General features: G+C 48.6%; 1 long non-coding RNA gene across 1 annotated transcript in view; it reads right to left on the reverse strand.

Annotated features, from left to right (window-relative positions):
- Positions 1–6,000, reverse strand: part of LOC143168511 (uncharacterized) — a 15,808-nt gene extending 9,808 nt beyond the window's left edge. Inside the window, exon 1 of the long non-coding RNA XR_012996726.1 lies at positions 5,784–6,000. This is a non-coding gene — a long non-coding RNA (uncharacterized LOC143168511). The remainder of the gene's footprint in view (positions 1–5,783) is intronic.

Consider the following 6,000-nt stretch of genomic DNA (forward strand, 5'->3'; position numbering starts at 1 on the left):
ATTAGAAGCTCAGAGTAAATGTGTACCAACAATAAATAAAAAAATAAATACACACATACCCCAGGTGGCTAAACAGCAGCACAACGGAACGATTCAAAGCAAACAGACACCCTTCAAAAAGTAGAAATGAAATGCAGAAATTAGGCAAATTAGGTGCAAGACTACAATAAGGCAGCCCCAGAAGACAAATCCAAGGAGCTACTTGCTAACAGCGTGGAGGCTGACAATAAACCCTTTCTCAAACACATCAGAAGCAGCAAGCCTGCCAGAAGAGCTGCTGCGGCCAGCACGCAATCTCAGCGCAAGGAGGCCCAAGCAACGAAGAAATCAGTATTTTCCAATTACATTCACAGGCGGTGTCTCGAAGAAGAACTAGTAGTAACTTAAGCGAATCTGTTAAGAGCAAAATCAGGTAAAACTGACCCCGGTCTGCCCATTTGTCAGGGTAAGAAGCCTGGGGAGGGTGGGAGGCCGTGCACCTTGCCTCGACTAAGACTTTGCTGCTGCTCCGTAGGAAAGTTGGCACATAACGGGTCTGATGGAAACATTACCCGGGGGTGCGAGTGAGGAACCCTGCTCAGTTATTCGCTGCCAAGGCAGGGGACATACAGGGTGGATACGACCCCGTTCAAGGCAGACGTTTATCATCGGGAGAAAAACAGGAGCGGAGCAGCAGTTCGTGGCCGGGCACCCACTTCTGATGACTGAGGAAACATCTTCCTCAGTGGAAAAGGAGTCTTTAGCTTTGTGATGTCCATAAAATTAAAGATGTGAAGAATTTAACAATATTTATGAATAAAGCTATTGCAACGTAGCTACTAATGACTCACTGTCTTCTCAAGGAAACACCCTAATTTTCCACTGATATTGCCTTTTGGAGGAAAAAAAAAAAAACAACTTGCAGGAAATAAGCTTATCCTGATCCAGAGAAACCATCTTAAACATCAGTGTTGTGAGTGGGAGGGAGAGAGCACTGCGTAATGGCACATGGGAGCTTTGAAATCCCAGACCTATTAAAACATTTGTTTGCCAGCCTAGCCGCTTTGCATGCCTGGAAATGTTCATTCAGAACAAACCTTCGTCATAATCAAAAGCAAGTCATCAGGCAAAAATGAATCTGGTTTAATTTTAGAGGGCAGGGACCCTCAAGAGATATCTGAAACAGCTTTCAGTGGCTGTACGTGGATTAATACAAGTTTCTCTCCTCTGATAGATTCAAAATGGTCCAAGAGAGTTGATCTGATGTTTGTTTGCTTTTTAGGGTTTGGAAACCTTGGGCTCGGAGAACTTGCTTTCCTCCCAGGTGAAGCCTTGTAGCTCAGGAACCTGTCCCTCCTCCTGTCTCCTCATGTTCTCCTTGGGTTTTTTGAGAGATTAACTACCATGATCGTGCTCTCTTGATGTCTTTTACCCAAAACAGCTTCGTCTGTGGCCGTAAGGCTGCTTTTTCTTCTAACCATCCTCACTCCCTTATGTTTGCTGAGGTCGAGTCATTTCTCCAGGAGGACTGCAGAGGCCCCAGCCTCCTTGCTAAGGGGCAATCACTCAGTCCAGAAACAGAGACCTTTGTGTTTTCTGAACTGAAACAAAAGAGGACTTTGGTGAGCACCCAGTGGTGCTCCCCCGGCTCTGCCTGGGGGCAAGCAGCCGGGGAGGAGGACACCTTTCCCCGCCCTGAGATGAAGTGTAGCCATCACCCTGTTTGCTCCCAGGGGATATCCCCTTTGCCACCGGCCCCAGCTGCCAGGTCACTGCTCTTCCCCAGGGGCCCCGCTGCAGAGGAGCTCTGCGTGGGCATCGCTGAGATCTGGGCCGCTTTGGCAGCTTGGAAGAGGGAAGAGAAACTGTTTCCTAGAAGTTGCCGTCGCTGGAGAAGGGCCAGGGGAAAAACTTCCTCTGGGTGCACGCTGGAGGAGACAAAAGCGGATTGTGAAGAGAATTAGGGAAAGGTCGTTATCACCCAAACCACTGGGTCCTCCAATTCCAACTTAACTAAGCGAGTGCGGCCTGGCCACATAATTGAAAATGTTAAAAGAAAACCACCCCCACTCTCTCCTCTCTCTTTATATTTCCCACCTTCCCCATGCTTTCTTCTCTCACTCTATTTTTTTCTGACCCCCTTTCTCGAGTACTTTCTGCTCAGTGGTTGTTTATATGACCCTGACGTGCCCCCCCCCAGGTGGGACAGAGGACCTCGTGGCGTGAGGTGCTGTGCTTCTGCCAGTGCCACCCCAAGCTAGATGAGAAAAACTCTGCTCGGGGGAAGCTTGCCATCCAAACAGATACAGCAAATACATTACAGGGGGCAGAAACCGCAAAAAAATGCAAATGCAGCCCAACTTTTTCTAGTCTGTTTCCTATTAATTGGATCACAATTTCCTTCTGCTACTGTCCTGATAACCACTGCAGACCTCAGGGGAAAAGGCCATAATAAAATAACGTCCCTTCCAGCAAAGCTCCTGTCCCACGGCCCTTTCCCAAGCCCCCTGGAAGCGGGGGATGCCCCTGCCTGCTGAGCTCAGAGTCCATCGCAACACGTCAACTGCACATCGTTAAATTGACACCGCACATCACAACTTCAGGCATTTCCCAGCTGAAAGACTTGCTGTATGGAACCACCTAAAACCAAGCCAAGACACAGGGGAGCAGGTCAGGAGCACCCAGAGGTGATCAGCAAGAGGAGCGAGACACTCTCTGATATGGGGAGGACACCCTGGGTGGAGGAGCGCAGTGCCAGGGGGCACGAAGCCCAGCCTGGCATGGGCCAGCAGCAGCCTCCCATGGGGCCAGATGTGCAGGCTGTAGCAGAGAAGGGGAAATGCGACCGCGCACACGTGTCTTCAAAAACCATACAGCTCCAGCTGAAGAAGTGAGGATGAAGAGTATAGATTTTCAGGTCACTATCCAAATAAAGATTGGTAAAGGGATGGAGGGAGTAAAGGATGGAGGCAGGGGAGGGAAAGATGTGACCTGTGCGGCAGGGAAGCGATGACTCTAGTCAGAGCATTTTAGCATGACAAGAAGCAAACCGAAGAAAACCAAATAAAGAACCACAGAGTAATTCAAGTTAAACCAACATTTAAAACAGCATTTCAGTAATGGAGACTAAGGTGGAGGACTGTTGAAGGGACATTAAGCCTTCACAATCTTTAAAACTTTAAGACACTTAGTGCTTTCTCAGACAGCCCAAGCAAATGAGTCACCTTGCAACAAGACAAATAAATGCCTATTTTAAAAAGAACTATTTTTCTTGTATCCCGGTGGATTTGCCATTGTCAGTGACAGGCACAGATCTATGTACAGTATTGAGCTAATCTCTCTATCATATCCTCTGGCCTGGAAGTTTCTCCTAATGCCAACCTGCTCCTCAAACCCAAATTCTTGCTCCCCTTTGAGCATTAAATACACTGAGAGAAGGTGATGAGCATGGCTGAGACACAACGAGCGTGTCAATGCAAAGAAAGGCTACATTAAGGATGCTTGGCAGTGACAGCATGGAAATAAATGTTAAGAGAAGGTGATGTATATTTTGAGAAGAGAGATGAGCCCAACCACTAAAAAGCACTGAAATTAGGACATAAAGCATACCAGACATTCAAGAAGCAAAAAAATTTGCCAGAAGAGAGAGGAAGAGGGTTTCTTCCATGGCAGATTGATAGCTTGCCAAAGTAACTGGACAAGGAAGGAGGTGCAAAAAAAGACACAGAGCAGTGAGCAGCTCTCCCTCTCTGTAAGGTTTCCTTCTGTGTTTTCAAGTTTTTGAAAGCAGAGACACCACCCAGCTTCTGGAAAATGAGAAGAAATGCTCTTCCCTTCTCCCCAGCCACAGAAAACCCCCTTTCTTAACTCATATATCCACCGCTGCCCTGTGTCCACCACCCGTGCAGCGCATGAGCTCCCTGGGGGTTTGCTCTGAAGGCAGAAATGCTCAACGCAGGTTATCACTGGCAAGGAGGAAAGGAAACTGAAGCAAAAGGCTCCACCCCTCTATCCTCCCTCAGGTGCCAAAATCCGCCAGCACGAACCTCCTTATCCCTTCCCAAGACCCTTTCTCAGCAGAACTTGGTGTTTTCCCTCACAGGTCTCCACGTTCCCCGTTTGCCTGGCAGTGCCCTCCGGCTCAGCGTGAAGGGGAGCCCGGGCGGTGCAGCCCAGCCAGTGGTGAGCAGCAAGGGGAGAAGGTGCTGAGCTGCCCCAGCACCCTCCTTCGGCAGCCAGTACCTCCGCTGCGGCTGCCTCCCTACCCCCAGCACCCCCAGGGTGAACTGCTGAGAAAGAGGAGGTGGTGGGGAGGGGACGGGCCTTCGCTGGAGCTCAGGGGCTAAGAACATTTCCATGCTGAAGGCCAAATTGATTTTTCTAGTGCTGTCTCCGCATTAATGCACAGCTTAGTATTGTCCAGCATCACGCCCAAAACATCTCGTAGCTACAGCCCAGAGGGAAGGAAGCAGTGGGTTGTGCTGGTGGGACTGGCGGGCTGGAGTAACACCAGACAGCGCTGAAATAGCCAGCTCCTGGTGCGCGTGGGGCAACCAAATACCTATTCAAACACAGCAGCACTTCATTCATACGCTGTCTTATATTCTCCCATCTTGTAATTGTGTAAATAAGCCACAGACAGCATTATCCATGTACTCTTCATAACACAGCAATAACTGCTAAAGGCTCCATCAAGCTCTGTAAACAGCATTTTGCACTGATTTTGAAAATTAGGAACTGAAGTTGCACTTACGATAATTGCCAACTCATTTTGTTCGGTGCTGGAAAACTCATCCCACCTTTGCTTTTTACTTTGTAGCTGATGAAGAAGTGGCTTTTCAAAGGTATCATCAACTACCGACGCACGTATTGTTCCTCTGTTAACCAGAACTGAGGGCGGATCGCTGAGCACTCGTTCAAATAAGTTTTTGGCTGCCCAGACTTTTGCCCTGCTAGGCTTTGTTCCTTTTCTTCTTGGTTTCCCATGTTTAAAAATTGTATACTTGCACCTGTAAGACACTTATAAAACCAGTGATGTTTTTCCCCTGTTCTTTTCATTTTTCTTTTTCAGGGGAAATGTTTTCTGCTGTATCTATCTCGGAGATAACCCTGTAGAATTCCTGATCGGGGCACACAGGTAAAAGCTGAAAGATGCTGAAGCAGGATTTAAATATCAGGCTGCAACTTTACTTATAACCACACAGTTACAAACACAGTTCAGCGCACACAGACACAGCAATTTCCCTCATCCATGTTTAGGAATCCCAAAATCTCCTGTTGCATTTGAGTGCTGTGGTGGATAATGATGAAGGAAACCTAATCCATGTGGAGCTGAGGTCTTTTTCTCCGAAGATGTCCACCAGCCCCCGATCTGCTGTAGGCTGGTGCTTGGCCATAGTGCAGTATTTTGCTGCAAAACACGTTAGCATCATGCCATGTGAGTGCTTGGGACAGCACCCCCATGGGACACCACTGGGCTGAGCCCACACCTCCATTTCTCAGTAACATTATACTCAGTCAACCTGTCACTAAAACCAATTTTTTATTTTTTATTTTTAAATCTGCCAGCCAGGTATCGGGTATCCGTACCCTTATCTGATGACTGCATATCAACATCCCTAAGATGATCTGCCCAGGCACTTCTACCTCCTCAAGCGTAACCATGATCACTTTGCCACCTGAAAACTCATCTTCCTGCGTGCTGTCACAACCCTTTCAGGGTTGCATCAGCCTAGGAAGCATAAGCAGATAAAAGCCTGGGCAGAGTATTAAGGAGCAACAGACCTAAACCCGCTCCAACTTACCTTGCAGCTCCCGCTGATTGGCCTCCCCGAGCTGATCTAGCCCCAGGGGATGCGGGTGAGCGCCCAGCCCTGCCCTGGGCTCTCCGCGAGCAGGACTCGAGGAAAACTGCTGTTGTACTACTAGAAGGCTCTTACACCACGGGGAACATGAGCAGCCGCTGTGCAGGGCGGATGGCAGGGCCGGCGTAATTCGCTCTTCACTGCCCAGCAGAGCCAG

This window comes from Aptenodytes patagonicus, chromosome 1, assembly GCF_965638725.1.
Source record: "Aptenodytes patagonicus chromosome 1, bAptPat1.pri.cur, whole genome shotgun sequence".
NCBI classification, from domain to species: domain Eukaryota; kingdom Metazoa; phylum Chordata; class Aves; order Sphenisciformes; family Spheniscidae; genus Aptenodytes; species Aptenodytes patagonicus.